General features: G+C 44.6%; 1 long non-coding RNA gene across 1 annotated transcript; it reads right to left on the bottom strand.

The window, feature by feature from the left end:
- Positions 1-18,589: 18,589 nt before the first annotated feature.
- On the bottom strand, positions 18,590-19,442 carry LOC144139153 (uncharacterized). The gene is made up of 2 exons (XR_013316078.1): positions 19,237-19,442; positions 18,590-18,727 (listed from the first exon to the last, which is right to left on the bottom strand). It is a non-coding gene; the product is annotated as an uncharacterized LOC144139153 (long non-coding RNA).
- Positions 19,443-25,420: the final 5,978 nt, after the last annotated feature.

Genomic DNA, 25,420 nt, shown 5'->3' with positions numbered 1-25,420 from the left:
GAGGATGAGACAAATATATTTTTTTGTTATAGTAGGGCCAATGACGGAGTGCTCACACATTTGTCACCACGTTCTTGCAGGCGGTGCGCCTCGCAAATTTCGCGAGCACGTTGGTTCCTGTATCTTTAATGATTTCACACTTCTTGAACACAACTTTGCATCAGAATTTTTTACAGTGCGCGAAATGATGACTGTTAGGAGCGCCTTTTAGTGTGTTCGCATGTTCCCACAGGCGATCATTAATACGTCGCCCTTTTGTCCTACGTACCATCGTCTACAAACTTCAGTTTGGCGGCGGATGCACACAGATGCAGGCGGATGCAGAATGCGATGCACACCTCTGTTCAAGAAGTGCCAAATCATCAAAAGATACAGGGACCAACGTACTCGCGAAATTCACGAGGCGCATCGAATTTATGAACGCGGGGACACTTGTGTGAGTGCTCCATCATTCGCCCCACTATCAAAAGAAATACGATTTTTTGCAAGCTTTTGTTTGTTTGTTTTCGCTCTTCCCCCCTTTCTTCATGCCTTTAAAAACCGTTCACAAAAATAAGGCATGTGGTTGTTAGACAGCGATTCGTCCTGTTGTTCTTCCCTGTCCCGTCCTTTGCGCTGTTTTTACTGTTCTTAAATATGTACCAAGCAGACGAAGTTTTTACCTTGTTGGATTTTAACCAGCTGGTACTTGCGCTATTGCGGTTCTAGGAGCTAAACACTAGAGATCGAAGAAAGCATTCTCCACCGTATTTCAGATGATTACTCGAACGTCTAAAACATTTCACGGTCTTGGATGTGCTTTCTACAACAGTGACAATTGTGCGGGCCTAGTGTACATGGTTGCCGCCTAATTTTCATGTAGTTTCTTTCTGCATTCTACGTCCTGCCAAGTTCTAGTTCACGAATACAGGTGGTATCCTGGTATCACCAATTGCGTGGCCGTAGTGGTCGAACAATAATCTGGGCAGCGGTCATCCGGTGGTTTGACATATATTTGGTGAAATTAGGTTCCTTCACCTCCCCACTCTTCAGGATATTTCCTCTCCACCATACCACCTCTTTGTTGGAGTAAAAAACAAACTGACCCGAAGACTTTCACGTCTCTCTCCCAATCCCCACTATTTTCGCGCAGATGGCGGTAGGGAGTCAAGAAAACCTCGGAAAACAAAGGGAAGGGTGTGGTAGGTCATTGAAACAGATAAAGAATTTGGAAAGAAAGAAAGTAAGAAAGTGGAGAAAAAATTTCCGCAGGGTGGGATCCGAGCCCATGACCGGTATTCTGGAGGTCGTGGGTTCGGATCCCAAGCGGCGGGCATTTTTTCTCCAGTTTCTTTCTTTCTTTCCAAAATTTCGGAGGTTTTCTTGAGCGCCAGCCCTTATTCTGTCTTAACTAACCGAGCCCCTCATTTCCCATTTTCTGATTCGCTACTTTTATATATATATATATATATATATAGGAAATGAGGGGCTCGTAGAAATAACACACAAATAAGGGTTGGCAGTCAAGAAAACCTCGGAAAGCAAAGGGGGGAGGTTGTGGTATTCTGGAGGTCGTGGATTCAGATGCCACCTGGCGGGCATTTTTTCTCCGCTTTCTTTCTTTCCGAAATCGTTATCTGTTTTAATGACCTACCACAACCTCCCCTTTGCTTTCCGAGGTCTTCTTGACTGCCAACCATATATATATATATTTATATATATATATATATATATATATATATATATATATATATATATATATATTCTGCGCAAAAGGCGGCGGTGAGGCCGACAAAATGGTTCAGTACGCCAACGTCTTCCCCAGAACACGGTGGTTCAACTGGACAAAGAAGAAGCGTTCCGCGGCACATCGTCGGTTCATCACCAGAGAAAGCGTGCGCTGCTCGGTTTTCGAACATTCCTTTTGAGCTTTTCCCAAAAGGCATCGGCTGCCCTATTGATGAGGTCGCCTTCAAGAACCACGGGATCAGAACCGCGCATCTTTATTACGCGACAATGGTTGATGATTATTTTCACGCGCCGGCCCGTAAACACGTGGCGCTGTTCATGGATTGGCAGGCAGAGATTGAGTCGGTTAAAAATTTAATATGCAAATTTCTGTAGTCAAGCACTTAGCGGCAATAATTGTATAGGCCCTATCTTGTTCATTTTTGTTCACAATCTATTCTCTTCCTCCCGTTTTAACCCGTAGTGGTAACTTTTTGCAAGATTTTAATAGACCACTCAAGCTTGGCGCCGGTGAGATTCTTTATGGGGTCTACTAGGCGGCAGCAGCAGATATTGCTGAAATTATGTAACCTCATTTTTCTCTATTAGTATCATCGTCGCCAAGCCCGGTGGATGGATCCTGCATATGCATACTCTACTTATTGCTGCACCGAATTGTGGATTCAAGCTGGCGTGCGGTATCACATTCACGCCGCTACCGGCGTTTCTGATTTGTATGTATGACGCCTTTGCGTGGAACGTTGATTCGAATGGCTGACAACGACGCCTGCTCTGGTGGCGAGTAGTCACTTAAGATGGCTTATTGGTTCTATTTATGCAGGCGTTCGTCATGAGTGAGGGTTTTCAAGGCTCCTACCACAGGCTAAGCAAGAGAAATACTCCGACTAGTGTATACCGAGTCTGAGGATAGCACTGGTGCAATTTTTTCACTGGACTTCAACTCAAATTTACAAACTTTCTGACTGGTTTCAGGGAAACATCGAATAAGCATAAGTCCACACACAGTAGCGAAAAAGGGAAAGCTTTTAGAATGAACATCCCTGTAAGTGTATTTTTCAATAAGGCTCCTTCTTAACGCGTGTAAGCTAGTTAAAAAGCCAATGTTCTAAACATCTGCATTAACCTTTTTATTTGTGAAAATCTATTTCTGTGACAGCAAGAGGTGATTGCACCAACGGTTGTTCAATCTCCTTGTATGCTGGTAGGGTGAGACCCCCTACAACCTTAAAGGGACATTGAAGTGAATTTGTCAAGCTCCCGTTTTTGCTTGCACTGCGTAGACTGGCTCAAATTAGCCCACTTTTCATCGTTTATCCGGTTGACAAATCGGTAATTATTTTACAAAGCGCCAAAGAAGAAAAACTACCATGCGCGGTTTGCGGCGGCCGCACCAACTAAAGCTGTGACGTTGGGAGGAGCGGGACCGTGATTGGACGATGCCCAAGGTGAGCAACCAAACAAGTTTCGGTTTCGGTTTCGGTTCTGTAAAACACAACCTGTGGCGTTGTTGGATGGGCATTCTCAATAACTCAGTAATCATCGTACCGCGCTTCTGCCATGTTGTCAGCTGCAAAAATGCATAAAGATAAGCCTCCCAGGACGGCTTGGAATCGTAGCATTCACTAGTCGAGGCCTACGCAGTGCATGGACGCCCTCCGAGTACCCGCAGACGCACAAATGTCATGCGCTTTCACCCCCCCCCCACCACCCCCACCCCTATTTGGAGCTTGCCTCACTCATGCCTGTACCGTAAAATGCGTGTACGCACCAGGCCACCAGGCCAAGGGTCTGTTCAGTCTGGCCTGTGCCCACTACCCGCAAGCAGTCGGTGCTTATGGACAGCACGCCAACGAGAACTCGCTAGCGCGCCAGTGCCAGCCTGCGCGCGTTCTGTGAACTCGTTCGGGGAGCCATGAACGTTGCGGCCCAAACAAAGGTGAACTCAATGTAGAAAACATCGGCAGAAAACAAAAAAGTTAACTTGCAAAAAAAAAAAAAGCACGTACCCGCGGGGACTCGAACTCGTGACTTGCAAAACACTCGGCGGCGACATACCTGCAGCCTCAGACAACTCGGCCACAAGACGGGCTGCGCCGACCACGGTAATATAAGGTATATATTGTACAACAAGTTTACATTTTAAGTGCGAATGCACTTTATAAGCGACCCCAAACCATCCACCGCCGGCGTCGGCGGCGTCGGCGTCCGCAGTGCTCCTCTATAAAGAAACAGCATCCGGCGCCAGGTTTCGATCCGCGGACTTTGCGGCCGCAGCGCGACGCTCTACCGACCAAGCCACGGACGCGACGTGATATCAGCGTTAGTGACGCGCCTTATATCTTTAACGCATTCAAACTACGTCGTCAGCGGCGTGCGTTGGCGACTCAGCGGCGTTATAGCGGCTTGATAACTGCGTGGTGTACACGTGATACTACAAACCCGATGGAAGAGATGGAAGAGAAGGCGGCGAGGCGGTGGGCTGCGGGGGCCGAGCGCAAGCGCCGCAAGCGGGCCGACAACCGTGCATTCGCACTTTCACATTCTCCCCCTCGGGGAAATGCGGGGGAATTTTTTTATTTAGTTTTGGCATTTCAAGCAGCTTAGGTGACTATTTGTTGTATTGTGCTCGTGCAGTAAGCGTCCCCCGAGTTTCCGCAATAGCTCACGTCTAGCAATTGCATTTCGTAGACGGAAAAGCGTTCGCAGATGCGTAGTCGTGCTGCTGACCGCTGTGCTTGTTCGCCCAGCGCAAAAAAGTGCTTCCCGCACCCTATTTTTACGCTGTACGGTAAAAATATCAGTTGATTTTATTTCCTTAGTAGCTATATTGACTTCGCTGAGTCTTCTCCCGCCTTCAAGCGGCCTTATATTTTCCTACGGGCGTACCAGTCAGCGAAGCGTCGCATGTGCGCTTGTGTGAAGCGACCTTGACTTGGAGCTAGATACAGTGTACAAACTAACCAAGTAAAGAAAGGCCCATTCTTCCATTCACAAACGTGTCCTGGCTTCGTTTCAACTGAGCGAATGAATTGCGACGACCCGTTGGCGTCCGGCGGACGAAACGCTGGGCCGACTGACTCTGTCTGAAGGCTGGGGAGCCGTGCAGATAGCTCAGCCAATTGCGAGCTCGGCTCCTCTCGACGTCACACGAAAACGCCGCAGAAAATGGGCGAGCGTAAAGAGAGGAGGAAAGCATTTTCGAATTAAGTTTTCTACTAAATAAAAGCGCGTAAAAGCGCCCAGAGTGGTCGTAACATGGCCTGGGGACCCCGGACTACAATTTGCCCAAAAAATCCCGCAATGTTTACGTGTCACTTCAGTGTCCCTTTAAAGTGATATGGCATTTGATCGTACTGTAGCCATTTGAACACGGAAGAAATTCCTCCTCTCATTTTTTTCTAAACCTCAACCACTGAAGGCAACTGAAGAACGCTACGAAAGCGTAATCCGGAATTTCACGGATATTCCAAATTGTTCTTTGAACTGAGGGCAGCTTTCTGGTAAGTAATTGCAATAATGGAGAATAACGGAACTGGTTTACTTACGGCACCTCAAGGACCTTGTGATTAAATACGAAGGATAAAAAGGATCTCGAGGTGGTCGAGTCGGAAGGAGATGTAGAGCTGAAATTAAAGTGAAAAATTAGGCAGACAAAAACGAAGCAAGCCAAATTAGGCAGGCGCATGGAGCGTGTCATGATGGCAAACAACGCAGCAATGACGGAGATAGGAACAACGGTGTGCGAAGAATAGCGGTTCTTGCAAATCCTTTGTAAATGTAACAGAATATATATATATATATATATATATATATATATATATATATATATATATATATATATATATATATATATATATATATATATATATATATATACATATATATATATATATATATGTATATATATATATATATATAGTTTGGAAATGAGGGGCTCGTTAGGAAAACACAGAAAGAAATGCCGGCAGTCTACAACGCCAAAGAAGGCATAGGGGAATGGTTAGAATATTTTTTTACCTTTAGTGACGTTACATTTTTTTTATTATTATTATTATTATATTAATTACGTGAGAAAGAAAGAAAAACACGCGCCCAAAGTGGGGACCGAACCCACGCCTTTCGATTAGATCTCAAATGCCTTACCAATTCGGCTATCTGGGCGACTGTGTCCTCCTTCACTTTCTGGGGTATTTATATTTACTACAACTGTATCTGACGAGCCCCTCATTTCCAAACTCTATTATCGTGCGAAAGCTTAGCGAGGGCCTCGGTTCTGGCAGCCTTGATGCCAAGGTAGCATGAGAGGGTTTCCAGCCGGTTACCCACTTATGACAGGCTGTAGACGTTCGCGTCACGCCCCGGGGGTTGAAAAAGAAGGTCCCCTTCTCCCCGTGTAGTCTGAGTGGCGCTGGCTACCACCCTCAAGCGTCAGATACAGTTGTAGTAAATATAAATACCCCAGAAAGTGAAGGAGGACACAGTCGCCCAGATAGCCGAATTGGTAAGGCATTCGAGATCTAATCGAAAGGCGTGGGTTCGGTCCCCACTCTGGGCGCGTGTTTTTCTTTCTTTCTCACGTAATTAATATTAATAATAATAATAATAAAAAAAATGTAACGTCACTAAAGGTAAAAAAATATTCTAACCATTCCCCTATGCCTTCTTTGGCGTTGTAGACTGCCGGCATTTCTTTCTGTATATATATATATATATATATATATATATATATATATATATATATATATATATATATATATATATATATATATATATATATATATATATATATATATATCCCCACTCTGGGCGCGTGTTTTTCTTTCTTTCTTTCTCACGTAATTAATAAATATTAATAATAATGTAACGTCACTAACGGTAAAAAATAAGTCTAACCACTCCCCTTTGCCTTCTTTGGCGTTGTAGACTGCCGGCGTTTCTTTCTGTATATATATATATATATATATATATATATATATATATATATATATATATATATATATATGTATTTTTTTTATTTACATCTATATATTTATTTAGGGTAGGCAAGCCAAGAAAACCAAAGTGGAAAATGAAGGAAATTAAGGGGAATGAACAGAAAAGGAAAAATGCGGCTACCACCGCTGGCTACCACCCCAAGCCCAGACGCGTATGCTGGAGGTCGTGGGTTCGGATCCCACCCAGCGGGCATTTTTCTCCACTTTTTTCTTTCTTTAAAAGCAACGTGCAAGGCAAAAGCTGATCCCTGCCACCACTAGTAGTAATGTACATATAAACATATACCTGTACCCGTCCTGGCTGCACTTCGCGCCGAATGCGTCGAGTTGCGGCGACTTGCGCCGGATTACCTCCAGCCGCGCAAGGCTCCGCGTGTCTGTAGATGCGGCCGTGATGTTTAACGGGCGAAACAGCATGAACGTTTTCATGTGGACCTACATGTGCTCATGAAAATTACGCGATTAATTTATTGTGTTTATCATTGTGCAAGGTGTAACAACACGAGAGAGCGTGCCACTGAATTTTGTTCAGTCAACAGCCAATACGTTTATGTTCATTTGCATAGCGACATCGCCTTCCACTGGCTTCTGCAGGTAAATAAAACCTGATCTAAGAAAATCGCTGCTTTCTGCCCATCTTATATTGCGTCCACGCGAACAAAACTGAAGAGTTCACGTTATTGCGGAGCTTTGTATTTTTTGGTACTGTTCCTTCATCCCTTGGCCGCCCAAGTGATTCGAATGAGCTTCTGTATTTGCCTAGCCGCATGTTTACTGCAACCAAGTCTGGTCGATAAAACAGCAAATAATAGAAATAAATGAAAAACCATGAAACAAGATCAAAACCCAACAACAGACTAATACACATTATTCGGCTTGGTGCATAAAAGGAAACAAACCTAACAAGCGGTGATTACTTGAGGAACAAGCGCATAACCCCTTGTTTCACGGCCATAGTATACGAATATGGCGGAGGTACAGTAGAGCGCCTTTTCAAAATTATTTCGGGAGGACCAATAATGGCAGCAGCGATACAGCCCAGAATCCTCTTTCCTGAAGACGCATTCGTGATAAATCGCCGCATGGTTTATATCACAACGCACAAATGTGTCCTGAGGACAGCTGTATTTCCGCCATTGAGTTCCTATATTCTTCGCATACAGCGGCTACCGCCAGATCGACCTGTTTGATTTTGTCGATATTCACCTGTATTAGATGTTGAAGGAAAGAGGAGTCAAGAAAAGATTCAATACGTATGTAATTCCGTTGTGGTACGACAATTTTTGCAGTCCGATTAGGGCTACGGCGCAGTGGCCGGGACGTAAGAATGTAACCTACGGTGCTTACCTTCACTTTGAACGTTCCCGTTGCCAGAGGCCGCAGCTTCCATTCGGCCCGAGCTTTTCCCAGCAGTGGCTTCCGCCGCTGAGGGAAGTTCCGTCGCCCTCCAGAGCACGGCCAAGAAAAGCACGGCGCTTTGAAGTCTAGTGGGAGTTGAAGCGCCTGAAGGGGGTCTATACAGTCCGCTCCGATACTTCATGCTTTCCTCAACAGGGTAATGGGACGTCACTGTAGAAGCAGCCGTTGGGGCAGATACACCTCTTCTTCTTTTTTCACGCATGGTAAATCAACGAGTGGAAAGATTGGTGGGTTTCGCGCTCGGCTTCGCGCAGGACACAGCTGATGATGATGATGATGATGATGATGATGATGATGATGACGTTCCTTGGTGAATGGTAGATGCCTAAACAGGGAAGCTTCTTTCGTCTCTTTGTCTTCTTTTTCAGGTCGTGAAAAGTGACGACGACGACGACGATGATAATGATGGTGACGGCTTGGATATTTATGGCGCGTGTGCAGAAAGGGAGATCTTTCGAAACTAAATCACACAGTTTTTAGAGCGTTTATTTTGCGACAGGTCATACATAAGAGTTATAACTCTTAATTAAGAGTTGATGATGACGGAAGTTGATTAGACGAACATAAAAATATTCGCTTCTGGTATAAAGTCTAGGAGAGCACGAAGATGGGGCTTATACACATGTTTCTTCGATTTAAGTGTACACAATAATTAATTTTTTTAGAAAGGAAGTTATCAAATAAAAGTTTACTATAAATAAAACTCGAATTACCGTATAATCATAAATATTTAGCTACGAAAGCGACCTTCACAAAACATTTGCTAAATACAAATATATATAGGCATATTTTTTTCGTACCCACCGCTTGTCGCCTCAAAAGATAAATGGTATCGGAAACATAACCTCTTAGCCCTAAATCGGCTGCTTCCAAAACTCCTGTATAGCTGCTGAGAAGTGGCGGAGAAAACATTATTCCGTTTTGCAGCGACCTTGCACACTACACATAGTTTCATCAGGTCAGCCGAGCTGTAGAACAGCTGCAAAAAATGCTTGAGGGATAACAGTTAAAAAATTACTGGCCGCGCACTCTGTGAAGGATGACCTGCGATGCTCGACGCAGCACGCGAAATGCACGAAACAAACACGTTTTTTTGTAATTGGCGATTGAGCAATTACCCCTTAGCCCAATAAACTTTGAAAAAAATGGATATATTTTCAGTGGACAAACATGGAGCTGTCTGATTCCCTCCCGCGTCGTAGGCATCTTACTATCTCCGGGACATACCAACCCAATCCGCTCGACCACTGAGCTCGACCACTGAGCATTACGATTGGCCGGCTGACCTACACGTGTAAACCTTCCGGCAGCACAACGGATATTTCAACAGTGGGCCCCCTCGATTACCAGTCCGGGATCGTTAGCGGACTGCCCTAGACGCGATCCAGAGCTCAATTTTCGCATGTATTCCCATGGGGCTCCCTGTCCAAAAGCTGTCATCGGACTAGTAAATCGAGCAGTCCCAGTGAGGGCACGAAACCTATTGGTGGTGAGCGCGACCACTGGCGATGCTGCGAAGCGCGCCTCCGTGACATCGGCTTAGGGATCCTCGCATTTGTTGTCTGCTTCACTCGGGCTCGCTCTCCCTGCTGTTTCTTTGCGCTCGGTTGACGTCTCATGCTTGCCGCACCAGATTTTACGGGTGCGTAAGTTTTTATTGTAATAATAGATTTGAAATCGTACACACTACTTCAAGTCGCGAGTGAAAGTATAGTTTTGGATACCGCTACGGAAGAAATACTGCCGCCGTAGCCCCATACCTTGCGACGCTGGTCCTGCGCTGAGCGCGAACAGTCGGAGCTAGGCTTCAGTTTCTGTATTAAGCATTCTTTCGAACAAAAAGAACAGCCAGCTGCTAGTAACCGATGACAACAAAAATACAAGACCAAAACAAATTACACACCTTCGGGGCTGTTGGCTTTGGCAGAATGCATTACGATTCCGGTAATCATATGCAAGGTAAAACACCTTTTTCCAACCTTGCCGAACGCTGGAACGTGTTGTATCGTATCACTTTACGTTTTCATCGCATTAAAACATGCCGTTATGCAGCAGGGGTTGCAATAACTGTAGATTGAATTCTAAATAACCCATGGTGTGTATACGCGCATGCTCGTTTTATATTAGGCTTCTAACCATTGTGGAGGTTTATTCAGAAAAACGAGTCCTGTCTACGGTAAAGATTCAGTAACACTAGGGTTGTTCGGTCCTGGAGGGATACTTCGGTTCATTTCCCCCAGCCACATCTTCCCAATATTCAAATATGCGTTATAGGAATAATGCACTCAATAAGAGATGGAGGAGGAGGACGAGGGTGAGGAAACATTATTTAACAGTAAAATCCAGCTGATTTGTGGGCCGGGTCCTCAGTCCACGACAAGAGAGTAAGAGTTATTCTCTTCAATTCATAGAACGCTATTCTGAGTAGACCTGGATTGCTTCTTTACGTCCGTATGGGTTAGAAAACAATAAAGAGCTGTTCGAAATATTCATCGGTTTCGATATTTCTAATATATGCACGCATACTATTGTAACGTGGTGCAGAAGTGATGCAGCGAGCCATGGCGAAGAGTGACGGACGGTCAATTTACACACTGTCTATGTACAAGCTGGCGATGGGTGAGACCGAGCTAGGCAATATGTCCCACCCAGCTTCGTCATCATCGCAGATGCTCGTTCCGGACGGTACACGCCGCTGTCATCTTCCTCGTCTTTGGTGGCGTAACATGACCCCCTCATCGAAGACGACCATCCCTGTCGATGCCACGGCAGCATAATGAGTTCGGTGGAGATGAACCATGCGATGAGAATATACAGGGAAGCAGCTCTTGCAACCACGGATGTAATTGATGGCTTTGGTGAAGTACGGCCCACAGCAGCGACGTCCACAAAGGAATGGCGAATGAGTGAGGGCTTGCTACCACGTCGGACCACAGTGCAGGGAACACGTCGTCGTCGTCGTCGCCTTGTGAAACGTCGTCGGGTCTTGGCGGCTCTGGACCGGCTGGTCACGGGCTGGGGACACGGGGCGGAGGGGACGTTGTCGAGTTCTTGTAGCGGTGGGGCTGGGGTTGCCCGACCCGGTTCACGCAGCCTCGATGATTACGCCGATACCGATGAGGTGCGAAGCTAGGGCCAGCACGGGGATGTACCCAGCATGCTCCACCAAAAAGTGGTGGCAGAAGCGATAAGGCGATCCTTAGCGAAGGGTGACGAACAATCTATTTACACACCGCCTGTGTACAAGGTGGCCACGGGTGAGACCGAGCCAGGCAACATTGTGGTTGTTGTTGTTGTTCCTTCACAATATTGGCGCATACCCAATCAAGCGTTCAGCCAAACATCAGTCGTGAAACTGGAAGACATAACTGCCTTGGTGGATGATTTGAGAAAAAATGAGAAATTTGGAAGCTTTTGTTTCTTGTGTTTGAGGAATCGAGTTTGGAAATAGGTCAACATGCCCCACCCACCTTCGTCGTCGTCGCAGCTGTTCGTGCCGGCCGCTACACGGCGCTGTCGTCTTCCTCGATTTTGGTGGCGTAACACTACCGAGTTCACTGGCCAGCATGTCAATCCTTCAACACCATTCTCCTGTCATTATCTTCGGGTTGAGGGCCAGTTCGTTATGACAACGATGGTTACGATAGAAATTCAGAGCACAAAAGCTGCCTTCGAGTACTCTGGGAAACGTTGTCCGGGGCCCGATTGCGGTGATGTATTGGTGGTGAGCGCGACCACGGACGGCGCTACGAAGCGCGCCTTCGTGACGTCGGCTTGGGGATTCTCGCATCTGTTGTCTGCTTCACTCGGTCCCTCGGGTCGCTGTCCCTGCGCTGTATCTTTGCGCTCGGTTGACAACTGAGGCTTGTCCATACCAGAATTTGCATGTTAGTAGCTTTTTATTATAAGTAATAGACGTAAAATCGCACGCACTAGCTCAAGGCGTGAGTTAAAATATAGTTTTCGATACCGCTACAGAAGAAACATTGCCGGCGTCGCCCCATTCCTTGCGAAGATGGTCCTGTGGGAGCGCGAAGAGTCTGAGCTAGGCGTCAGTTTCTGTATTAAGCAATCTTTCGAACAAGGGGAACAGCTAGCTGCTGGAAACCGACAACCGCGAAAATACAAGACCAAAACAAATTTTATGCCTTTGGGGCTGTCTGCTTTGGCAAAGGGCATTACGATCCCCGGTAATCATATCTGAGGTAGAACAGTTTTTGCAACCTTGTCGAACGCTCGAAAGCATTGTATCACACCACTTTACGTTTTCATGGCATGAAAGTATGCCGAAATGAACTATGGCGCGCAAGAAATGCAGGGTAAGTTCGAAATAGCTGACTGTGCGTACATACGCGGGCTGGTTTTATACCAGCCTTCTAACCAGCATGAAGGTTTATTGAGCAAAACGAGTCACGTCTACGGTAAAGATACAGTAACACTATGTTTGCTTAGACCTGGAAGGATACTTCGTTACATTTCCCACAGCCATATCTTCCCAATGTTGATATGCTTTATGGGGGAACTGCCGTCAAGAGGATGAGGATAAGGAGGAGGAGGATAAAACTATATTTAACAGTAAAATCGAGATAATTATTGTGCCGCGACCTCAGTCAAGGACAACAGACTAAAAGTAATTTCCTTCAATTCATAGGACGCCGTGCCGAGAAGACCAGCACTACTTCTTTACGCCTGGAAGGGTTTGAAAACTACAAATAGCTCCTTTGAAATATTTATCGGTTTCGATTCTGCAATATATGCACGGATACTATTTATTTCGTTTGTTAGCGAGCATATCAAGCCTTCAACACCATAATCATGTCATAATTGTTCTGATAGGGAGCCAGTTCGTTATTATGACGATGGTTGCGAGAGAAATTCGGGAAACAAAAGCTGCCTTCGAGTACTTTGGACAACGTTGTCTGGAGCGCGATTTCGGTTGCGTAGCTTAAAGGAGCACTGACACCAATTTTCGGCGTTAATATTATCGCACAGTTCGCTTCCTTCACTCAACAGAATACCCTGGCTGAAATATGAGCGGCCTGCGACGCGAAGAACATAGTTCAATTGGATCTCATTTATCACGCCGACGGAGCAGCGCGCGGAGCGGCACTCAGCAAATGGACATCAGCGTGACATCACTCCAGGAGAGGAAAAAGAAGTGACGCGACAGCGATCCTCAAAAAATCGTGACGTCACTTCACGCGCGCGGCCCCACGAGCGGCGAGCGGGCGCAACACCCTCTCAAGCGGGCGCCGGTGACGTCCGCACAAAGCGGTGAGGTCAAACCGGGACTCTGTCATATACGCCGTTCGGGATGAGAGCGCGGGAATTTGAAACAAACGATTTTCAGGCCGTTCAATGTAATTAACTATCGCGCGCTGAAGTATTTAAAGTGCTGTTTCAGGTTCGCCAGACCATTAAGCATCGATAAAAGCAATAAAAATGTAACGTGAAATTTTCGTGTCAGTGCTCCTTTAAACTTTCTCATTCTATTTCCATGTGAATAAACAACGCACGCTGTGGATATGCATCTTCTTTCACCCAGCCACAGCGAAAGCCAATACAGGCTGAAGAAAATATCCACGCGATCTTTGTAAGCCTGCCAAACATACCCAAACCTACTAATAAGATGTTTGTGACGGTGCAGAAAATTATGGGTTGTGCAGAGAAAAAAAAACGTTCGTGTGATACAAGTCAACAACAACCACAGAAATAGACGACATCAGCTTTATTTCCTGCTCTACGATGAGCGTGTAGGGTCTCACTGCTTGGCACGTATGTTGAGTCTTCATAACAGCATCTCAAAATTACTGTAGACAACCCTACCCATCTTGAATGCTTATCGAGGTGGTCTGAGGGCTGAACCTCACGAATAAGCTAGAAAGGACGACTTACACAAGATCTTGTGACCGATGCTCTGTGAAAAGTTGTTCTCTCTCTTTTCGAGGGTGGGCCAAAATAACTGAATTAGTAGAAAGACGTTTTTTAATGCACTAAAGCATCAAAGCGGTCGATTTCTACCTCAGGCACTGGTTCTCTTACAAGCGACGTGTAGTAGACGACAGCGGCGCGAGTAGCTAAGCCGACATCAGAGCCAGGGGCGCCACTCAAACATCTCACCGCCAATTGATTGATTGATTGTTGGGTTTAGCGCACAAACGCAACGCAGGCGATGAGGCGCACCATAGTGGGGGGCTCCAGACTAATTTTGACCACACTGGGATGTTTACCGTGCGCCGAAATCGTTTACACACGGGCGTTTTTTTCTTTTCGCTTCCATCAGAAAAGCGGCCGCCACGGCCGGGAATCGACCCCGCGAACTCATGTTTACAGCGCACCGCCTTAGCCACTGAGCCACCGTGGCGGGTCTTGCGGTGACGTAGCACAAGCCATCTCCTTGTACTTGCATGTCAATAAACAACGCACGCTGCGGATATGCCGCTGCTTTCACGCAGCCATAACCAAAGCCATTTTGTGAAGAAGGGGATGTATGCCATTCAGACTGAAGAAACTATCCACACGACCTTTGTGAGTCTCCCAATCAGCCCGAAACCTAATATTAAGACATTCTTGACGGTGCAGAGTAATTATAGCGTGGGGCACAGAAAAAAAATAAAACATACGTCTGATACCAGTCAACAACAACAAAAGAAATAGAAGACAGGAGCTTTACTTCCTGGGGTGCGATGCTTCTGTAGGGGACCGCTGCTACGTAGCATTAGACTGTCGAGTCTTCATAAAAGCATCTAAAAAAACTGTCGGGAAGGAAATCTACGCATTTTGAATTATTATCGGGGACCTCTGAGCTCTGAATCTTGCGAATATGTCAGAAAGGACAGGTTGCACAAGATATTCTGACCGATGCTCTGAAGAAAGTTCTCTCTCTCCTCGTGTGTTGTAAACCTGTGTGGGAAACAGATTGATATTATTCATATTCGTGAATTAAAGGAAACTACGGCAGTTTTAACTTATCCACCACCAATAACTCTGCATGCCATACCGCGGGAATTCGGAAGTGCAATTTCAACCCTTTCATGAGTTTACATTCAGTGCACAAAGAATCTGATTACGTTTGCAATTATGACTCTTATCTTGGACTAAGGACGCCTGCTCCAAGCTTTGATACAAGCCCACCCCTTGATTCTCTGTCTCTTCACCCCTGAGGCAGGTAACAGCCGGGTAAAAAAAATCATGCACCTCTCCGTCTAACGACAGCGATAGTTAAACAAGAACCTTGTTCGTAAGGCATTCCTTCGTGGTCGTCTCAGTTTGCGCTTTGACTTGTTAAGTTTTCACTTTGACTCGCAAGCATTTTGGTCTTTCGATGACAGTGGCTTTGACTTTGGCTCTTGGCATTTTAGAGTTCACCTGAATAAATCTTCTTGTTCATCCGTCGTCATCCTTAGATGGAATGACGCCGGCTTTTTCTGTGCAAATATGGGTATTCGTAAACCCCTATAAAAATTAGCAGTAGCTTAGCTCGGCTATACCAGGATATATGTTGCTTCAGCTCAGGTTCAGCTGGTTATTCCTAAGTTGTCGTGTTTGTCTTCCGAACTGATTATGATGCTTAGTGCTGCTAAAACGATTTTCAATTCAATCCAACCAGTTTAATCCACCCCAGTCCATTCGCGGTGGCAGTGGCGGCACCGGCGCGCCAGCTGTGCGCAATGAGACTTCATTGCTCCTCGTGCATGCCCAGCATGGCTCTCCCGGAGCCACGCGAAACTGCTCAACCGCGCCCAGTGTAGCTCTGGCTAAAAAATATCAACTGATACGGCCCTTTCGAAACGGGGAAATTCAGTAGAAGTCGGCTCCATAACGCGCAGTGCCTAGTTTCGATTCCTAGCACGGGAAGAGTCTTTTTTTACTTCACCCACGATAAGAACCAGCGCTCGGAAAATTTGGCTTTCCTTCAGTGAGTTTTTGACGCTACATACGAAGCTAGTGAGACCCCAAATATTGCTTTGGAAATGAGTTTGCCTGAGAAAGGTTGTCGATGCGGGAGCATCCCTTGACACATTTATTAACAGGTGTTTACATCTACTACAGCAATTATATTTACAGAAACTCATAAACACATTACCAAGGCGTAACTGGTTTTTCAAAATTTCATCCCTAAAATAACCCATCCACCCAGCTCATCGTAATGGCAATAGGCACTGCGCCAATAGAAGTTTTGAAGAGACCTCCTGAGCATTCACGTATTCAAACGAAGAAACCATAGTTCCATAGTTTTGAAGTAACCGCTTCATTGGAAGTAAGTGTAATTATCTTAATGAAGAACATAGCTGGGCACAGAGAATACACCCGTTTAGGAATACAGTATCATTCAAGATAGCTTGAGCGCCAAAACAAGGGCATCAAATAAATCTTACGGTATTCAAGACACAGCTTGAGATGAACCATCCACTGAATAATACAAAAAGATATTAGAAAACAATATATTAGAATTCATAAAGATTGAGAGAATAGGAATGATGTTTTATTGTTTGTGGTGTGTCGATTAAATTTCAGAAAACCTGCTTCTGAATACATCACCGACAAGCGAAAGTTGGAGTATATTTTATCAAATCCTAACAAATTGCATTACTTATGCCTTAACTTTCCCCCCTTGATTTTGCATCTTTTCGCCCACACCTTCACACCTTCACACGGAATGTTTCTCAGCCAAACCCCCTGAGAATAAACTGTAAATATTCAAAGTCACATGGATCGCTGTGATATCAATGTTGACGTTGCTTCTTGTTCAGGCTTTTGTTGCAGAAAACGACACTGGTCATATCAAAGGATGTGTATCATTAACGAAAACTGAGGGCGAATCGGGGAAACCACCTACGGAGATCTTTTCCTGCTACCACTGCAGTGTTGTATTGATTGGGTCAAATCTGCACTTCACATGACGGGCACATGAACTCACTGACGCTAGTGCGAACATAAAACTCCAATGGGGTTACGGGCATTCCACAAATACTTTAGCGTTATCCGGAGTATGGAGTTGCATTTGGGCAGAAAATGTTTGTCCTTCACTGCATTAAAATATTTCATAATTATTTTTTTTTGTGTGTTTGCACGTCTCTGATCATATTTCTATATATGGTTCTGACTGTCAGGGCATTAATAAAAAGGGAGGAAAATCAGCAGCCTCCGCCTTGAAGGAGTGGCGTTACGGTCATCAACACAGAGTCGATTGTTTCATGCTCCATGCTCGCAAAAAAGCAAAACCAATCGTTGTGATCCACGACATTCACCCCGAATACACCCCACAATAAAGTTTCATACAAAATACACTAGAGAGGAATCTGGCGCTATCGTCTATGCGGCTCACATAAATACCGTCTGTGTAGCCATGGACCGCCATTACACCATTGGCTCGCCTGAGTTCCATCCTTGGCTTGGATAGAATTACTTTATTGGCTGTATATTTGAATACAGTGCCACAACAAATCCAAAAAATCCAAGAAAAAAAGAAGCAAACTATTTTCTCACGAACAGTTGTGCCCACTATTCTGCAGGCCAAGCTTGTAGTTAACAACAATGTCAATATTTTGCGGGAACGCATAAAGACTATTATTGTATTCATTGTAATATTATTTCATACAAAAAATTGTTTGAAGAGTTTGAAAAGCTTCTTGAGCGTGCCTATGAAAACGTCATCTTCGTGGTTAACCGGGTCACCGACCGTGAGCTCTAGCTTAAAAAAACGTCTTGCTGAGCAAGTTGGTTCATATTTGAAAATAAGAGAAAACGTGTCGGTAAACAGTCGTGGACTAAGACAAGATAGCACAGAGACATGTGCCTATGTGTCGTATCTTGTCTTCGTTGAACTACGTTTTGTTTCTTTCTTATCGTCAGTTACAACTTTTGCGGCGCCATATGACCCGCTCAGTCATACGTCCTTCGGCTGCGGCAGGACCAACGTCAGGAACGATTACGCACGGCCTGCCGTTTTACCGAACACGGCTATCACAGAACAGGGAGGATTTCGGCTTTCTTCTAGCTCGTAGATGTGTTAATGCATAGTGAAAAAAGCAAATCCCCAAAACCGCTAAAGAAGCCATTTGGCATGCCAAACCCAAGCTACAATAGGGGGTGTTCCCATAAAACCATAACCATATGACGACATGGATTACCAGGTAAAGTTTCCTCCCTAGTATCCTTACTAACAAACTCTATTCACCCCATCATGTTTAAATATGACCCGTATTCTCCACTTCCCACATCCGCGAAAATACTTTCAAGCGTAGAAGCCCCTATTAAGGTAGGTACATTTGGCTTCTAAAAAAATGTATTGCCTGCTTGAGGACCGCGAAAAGATGTGTGAGAATGACAACAGTGGCTTTTCTTCAGCAGAATATGGCGGTGAGAAAGGGTTTATAATCATCACGAAAATGCATACAGTCCGCCTTGAAGGCACTTCCTTGCAGTGCTTTTGTTTCCCTGGACAAGCTTTCAACAGCCCGAGGTATAGTGACCACTAATACGTGTGTTCGAGACCGCATTGCAGACGTTTCCAGCTAGACGAGTTTTGAAACAAATTCCTCGACTATATTGTCCAATTCTGCGGACGTATCACGTCGCTCCTCCTGCATCAAAAACAGAGCAGAACACTCGATCAAGTGAACATTCGCTATAAAGGCAGACTCAAGGCTATACAAAGTGGTATCGCCTAGCGAAACTGTCTCTGCGAAGAAATACCAGCGACAGCATCGACTGATGTACAACGCTGCAATAATCAAGACAATTTCCCTGCATGCACGTTTTCACTCACTCTGCACTACGTAAACTTGGCAAACAGTAATTTTATGTGTAACAATGACAATATGCGACACAAAGCATTTGATCTTACTACAATTTAATTTCCTGCTGCTTCAATGCGTATTAAATAAACGAAGCTTCTATTCTCTTATTTTGAAAGAGTAGACGTTGTTTGGGTGCTATATAGTTATTATGGCGACTATAGTTTTGCTACACCATGATGGCAGCAGGCTTAGATTGCATTTTTCGCAGTGTTCGGAAAATCCGAAAAGAGGCGGCACAAGAGAGATTCTCGTAAAAAAACCGACCCGGGTTGCATTTTCAAGGTTGTGCCCACCTGTGGGATGCCGTTCCATGCGTGTGTCTTCAGCATGACTCTGCTGACCAGCTCGGCGACCGTTTCGGCTAAGCTTCTGAGATCAGACTTCCGACCCTCGTCTACGTCCCACGAGAGATTTGGAATCTTTTGAAGGAGTTCTTTGAGAAGGGAGGGCATTTTTTGCACGTCAGTCGGTGATGTGATGTCATCAACCAGAGATCCCAGCCAGAGCTTCACCATTGCGATATCCTGCGACTCCTAGAGATACAAACAGGTGTGTCGGGGTGGCAATCAATGGGAACAGGGACGTTCATCCTCACAACTTTTTTCGCTCCCAATAAGAGAAGGCGTAGGTAATTTGTTTATGTAATTCTCGCCATCTCGCTAAACCCCTTTGCAGCAAGTACTCTGATTTACAACCTAGCTGTGATTATGTTTAAGGGTGATTGGTACGTGGCCGCTACGAGGTGCTGCCAACTCGCATCCGCAAATATAGTTAATATAATATCTTTGTGACGTGGCACTTTCAACCCGAATTGAAGCGAAGCGCACACGACTTCCTCAGCGCGCCCGGCCCATCGCCGCTCCTACACGGCACGTTTCAATCCCGATTGAGAAGTTCCGCCGGTTGCACTCACGTGAACCAGACAGCACCAAAAATGTATTTCCGGCCGTCGCCCGTAATTCTGCGCGGTAGTAGTCATACGTAACTATATAAATCTTATCGCACGTTTATGTAGGTACAGTCACTTGATACAATTTGAGGTGTTGAAGTTGTCACTTTGTCTGCCAATAATGAGCGGGAACGATTGTAAAGCCGCTTTCATCCGATCACGCTTGCAAACCTCCGCAACGGTTTGTTACGCAGAATTTATATCGACCGGGATAGGGGTCAATCGCGAATGAAGCTGGTGTGTAGCAGCGCCAAGTCCGGATTGAGCTCAATACAATAAACTTATTTGCGATTGGAAGTGTCCGTGTGATAAGGGTATAAAACGGCATAATGCAATCTCTAATGCTTATCAGCGAAGGCTTTTGAACTCGGAGCGCGAAGTAAGATTCTTCGGGGTTTAGATCCTCGTACGCAGTTAGACTTCTCTTGCTAGAAACACTGTTGTCTAGCTGAAATGATGAAAGCTGATGCCAGCACTTCTTGTTGATGTTTTCAATGCACCGCAAAGCACATGTTGGACGTTGTCTGAGATTTCTGGCGATGACCTAAAGTGGCGTAGTGTCACAAGTATTACTCACCAAAATGTGTTTCCATGTGATATGGAACTTGTCACTGACGCAGGTCGAAGAATTTTCATCCCTGGTCCATCTAAACTTTTCTTCGCAGTGTAGAGCCTCATCTAAAAAAATAACGAGCAGCAGGACAAACAAAAACAGTTGGCCACATACGACACCCCCCCGAATGAATGCTGGCTGGACAGCCAGAAATGAACACTCCCAACAGTGCAGTTTAGGCAGCAATAATTATCGCTAGACTCAAGGGTCTTGATGCAAAGAAATTGCCGGCCACTTCAGCAGCAGATTTTAAAAGCCAAGCTTGCACTCTCGCTGATGTCGTCGGTATTCTAGCCAATCAGAATGCTGGAGAGCCAACTTTCTGGGGGAAGGCATTTCTGGGGAAGGCATTCTGGGAGAAGGCATTCCCCCAGCCATGGCCTTCCATGGCGGGGAAAGCCATGGAATGCCAGTATCAGTAAACCACTAGGGAGTACAATCGAAGTGCAGTGAACCGTCCTGATGAAAAATGTGTTCGCATAAAGAGCGCACCGTCGACGTCGTACTTTACACAATATAGAGGAATTTTTGCGCAATTAAACAACTTTCTTCTGAGTTGGTTTGTTTGGTTTCGGCTTCATTTCGTACATCTTGGCGTTCCCTCATTGTTGTCTTTTCGAGAGAGCGTACTTTATTTTGCTTAGTTTCCTTCACATACAAATGATTCTACACCGCGAGTGCGTAGTAGTAAAGAGGTTATATTTTAGGTACAAGTGCTTTAACTTTTAGCACGTCCTAGTTGTGGTAGCATGAAGCCGGATGAGCGGCTTGCCTATGAAAGCTAGGCGCTATGTTTCCACATATATGGAAGCACAAATCGACTGCTTGAGTCATGCCAAATCAATGCATCTAATCAAAGTAAAGTCGAAACTCGGACCCGCCCTGGACGCAAATAGAATACCGAGGCCCAGGAACAATTTAATAGATTAGTAGAAGCGCATGACTGGAGCTGTGTTTGTAACCAAACCGTTCTTGATGATGCATACGATTTGTTTCTCGGATTCTTGCATGCAAGCTACAATGTAGCTTTCCCATTACAGAGGCTCTTTCACCAGACCATTAAAAGTGGCCGAAAGCCCTGAATAACCACCGGTCTTCACGAAAGAATTAAAAAAACGATTATTTCATGACTTCGTACGTTCGCGAGAACCTGCAGCATTTTTCAAGTACGAAAAATACAGAAATACGCTGACGTCGGACCTGAAAAAGGCATAGAAAGATTATTACCAAAATACCTTTGCAACGATCTACGATAAACAACGCAAAATCTGGGAGGTAGTAAAGGCTCTGACTGGCAAAGGTACAAGTAGTCGATGTATCGAAGAATTAACAGTAAACGATGAAGCTCTTGCAGGAAAGAGATTACCCGATGCTTTCAACGCCCACTTTATAAATGCGGGCCCGTACAAAAGACCTAGCATTAGCGCAGACAACTCGTTAACAGATGGCCACGGTGTGCGACCGGGTCCATCTTTGTGCGACCAACAGACGCAGTTGAGATTGGAAACTTAACCGGAAACCTTAAAACCAATGTAGCATCTGGCATAGATGAAATAGGGCCCGCAGAGTTAAAACTGATATCACCATTGATATGCAAAGATTTACCCTTTATTAATAACCTCACCTTGACCACAGGCATTTTTCCCAGACAGTTAAAACTGGCCAAAGTAACTGCTATATTCAAAGGTGGTAAAAGTAACAACCTGTCCAACTATGGTCCTATATCGGTGCTACCAACTCCATCTAAAATATTCGAAGGCGTAATCCATGAGCGACTCATTTCTTTTTTCGACAAGCATGAAATAATAGCAACCAACCAACACGGCTTCCAAAAGCATAGGTCAACTCAGCAAGCTCTGGCATATATCAAGGAAAAGATTGCCGTAAACATCAAAAACAGAAAATACACACTCGGTCTTTTCTTGGATGCTCAAAAGGCAAATGATTCAATACATTTTGATTTGATGTTAAAAAAGTTATCTAGCTGGGAATCGTGAGATCGCATTACAAATTCTGGAAACTACTTGCATGATCGATGTCAAATAATTGGCATCAATGACTTATTATCCTCCCGAAATGAAATTAAAACAAGGTGTCCCACAAGAATCTCTACTTGGCCTGTTATTTCATCTTGTGTACATAAATGATATTGTTAATATACCAGGTTCTTTTGATATTTTATGTATGAAGATGACAGGAATATTTTTTTCTCTACAAACAGTTTAACATGTCTGGAATCTATTGTAAACGAATATCTGGTGCATCTTTCAAACTGGTTACAACAAAACAAGCTGCGTATAAATGCCACAAAGACAACCTGTCTGATTTTCCGCCCAATCAATAAGCCCTAAAACGAAGATATAAATCTCCAATACGAAGGTCATGTTATTGCACGGGTACACGAACAAAAATTCCTTAGTGTATGGTTCCAAGTACAGTTAAGCTGGTCAGTACACGTAAATCATTTAGTTACGGCTCTGGCACGAACAGTTGGATGGCTTTATAAAATATCACACTTAATACCGCTATTGATAATAATAAACATGTATTATTCTCTATTCAATTCCAAACTAACGTACGGACTCTTTGTGTGGGGAACAACCTTACAAAATAATTACAATAAGCTTGTGTCCAACAGAAAAACATATTGCCGTTTATGGAAAATCTTCAAGGGAAATTCCAAGACCTACCAGCTTCACCTTCATTTTCGAAACTCTCAATACTTAGAGCTGACCAGCTGCATTACCTTAGACTTCTCCAGATACTACACAAAAACAAGTTATATGTAGATGTTGACGCAGAAAACCGTCATTACGGTGTACGGCGTTCAATAAGTCGTACACCTAAAACTAGGACTAATTACGGCAAACTATATGCCACTTATAAGTACCACATGTCTTGAACATCCTAGCTAATAACTTAAAATTTAACACTTGTGCAAACGTATTTGACTAAAACCAAGGTAATGTTTATTGAAATAAAAGTGAGATATGACAATAACTGGGCGTGTCGCATTCTAAGGGATTTAAACTGTATTGTGTGAAGACGTGATTTTTTCATAGACGTGACGAACAATAAGTCAAGAAATGTGTCGTGTTCTATTGTATCTGGTGGTAGCAGGTATTGCAGAAAAAGAAATTATGTTATTGTATAACTTGGGATTCTTATTATTTGAAATGTACGATTTTTGGATTTTTCTTAATTTACGTATTTTTTTTGGCTGTATTGCTGGATCTTATTGCTATGCACGCATATTTCATTTCAACATGTCTCCTGCTGTGAACTCCTCAGTTGTGAACTCGAGAGGGTCAGGAGCCCTCGTCAGGCACTCAGTGCCTTTAGCTCCTGCCCCGTCAGCAGGCATTGTAACCACGTCTACTGAAAAATAAAGACTTCTTCTTCTTCTTCTAAACCAAGTTTGGTTCGTGATATTCGATTGAAACTAGAAAGTGGGCGTAAATTGACAACGCATTTAGAAATAACAATCGAGTTGATTTGTGCCAGCAGGTTTATATCTCTTTCCGGATTTATGTATTTCCGGTCGTAAATTTAATTTTACTAGGGACGCTATTCGAAACGAAGCACCTTAGGGGCTCGGACTGTCGGCGTCTGACGTAGTCATCTCATGTTCGCCGTCGTCTCATATGCTCTCATGTAGTTACGCTATTTAAACACCGGACCACACGTTTTCCAATGACTCATGCTAGAACGCAACGCCTATTGATAAACAAACACACACCAGAACGTACTTTCCCAAGGCCTCGCGCTATAGCGTTTCCTCTCCATGGTCAAAAACGCGTACCAATTTAACACACCGGGACGCGCATTTTCCAAAGCCTCGCGCTACTTCTTAGCATACGTCTTAGCTTGCTTCGGCGTGTGTAACAAAGAAAACGTACGGCCTGTCTGTGTCATTTATTTGCTTAAATCCGTTTCAACGCAAGAGAGATAGCACCGTCGCCTCAGCAAGCGCACAATTGCACCTCCCACTAGCGCTTCTGTGGCGAAAAATCAGCGCGCGCCGTGTTGCAAGGGAGAGGCCTACGACCTTTGAATGCAGGTATGCACTGCTTGCTTCGCTCCTCCCCAGGTTTCACTTTAGGGGGCATAGCCGGGGGTTTTATTTAAATTTGAAACAACACATGGGACACCTATTTAGGCAAGCAAGAAATGCATGTTTCAGTAGCAGTGGTCTTCAAATTCTACGTAGCCAAAAACATTTTCGTTACCTATCACACTAGATGGCGGGCAAGTTCCTTGTAACGTTGTTGGTTGCATCGCCTGCGGTGGACCTGTGAAAAAGGAATTCTTATGTCAGCACTCTTTTTCAGCGTGGACAAGAAAGGCAGTTTTGTATTTTGAGACGCTGCTTGAATAACAGTGTTATTATTAAGAGCAGTAGCCGAAACACCTACAACTTCGAGAACCGCTGCTGATAACCACGCAGGTGGGGTGGACCAATGAGAGCAAGACCTCGTTTTATATGCGTTTCGCACAGAGTTGTCCTTTCCTTTGTCTACACTAAGGTTTCAGTAGTGCTAGTATTCCCAATGACACTGCCGATGGCACATATATCAGAAATTTGTTCTTTGTGCACCTTATTCTCCTTTGATGTAGGTACAAGAAATTCTCAACGTCGTGACCGCAATTCTTCCCATTGTGTCAATTTTGCTTTTGTTATTGAAAGCTACCACAGCCACGGTGCAGTCCTGAATGACAAGTACCCTGATCAATTTCGTTCGAAGAAGCTGTAGAGGGTTTACTGAGGAGTATATGTGTCACAACCTGCCGTTTTAAGTCTAGTCATACAACCCTCAAATGATGGTAAACACCGATTGAACGTATCTGATAGCACATAATTGTGCACCTCTTATTTGAATTGTTTTTCTCGCAGTTGTAAGCATTTTGTGTAGAA

This window comes from Haemaphysalis longicornis, unplaced genomic scaffold (genome assembly GCF_048455015.1).
Source record: "Haemaphysalis longicornis isolate Haplotype H1 unplaced genomic scaffold, Haemaphysalis longicornis Haplotype H1 scaffold_5, whole genome shotgun sequence".
In the NCBI taxonomy this organism is placed as follows: domain Eukaryota; kingdom Metazoa; phylum Arthropoda; class Arachnida; order Ixodida; family Ixodidae; genus Haemaphysalis; species Haemaphysalis longicornis.
The sequence above is the reverse complement of the archived record's forward strand: the minus strand, read 5'-3'. Positions and strand labels throughout refer to the sequence as shown.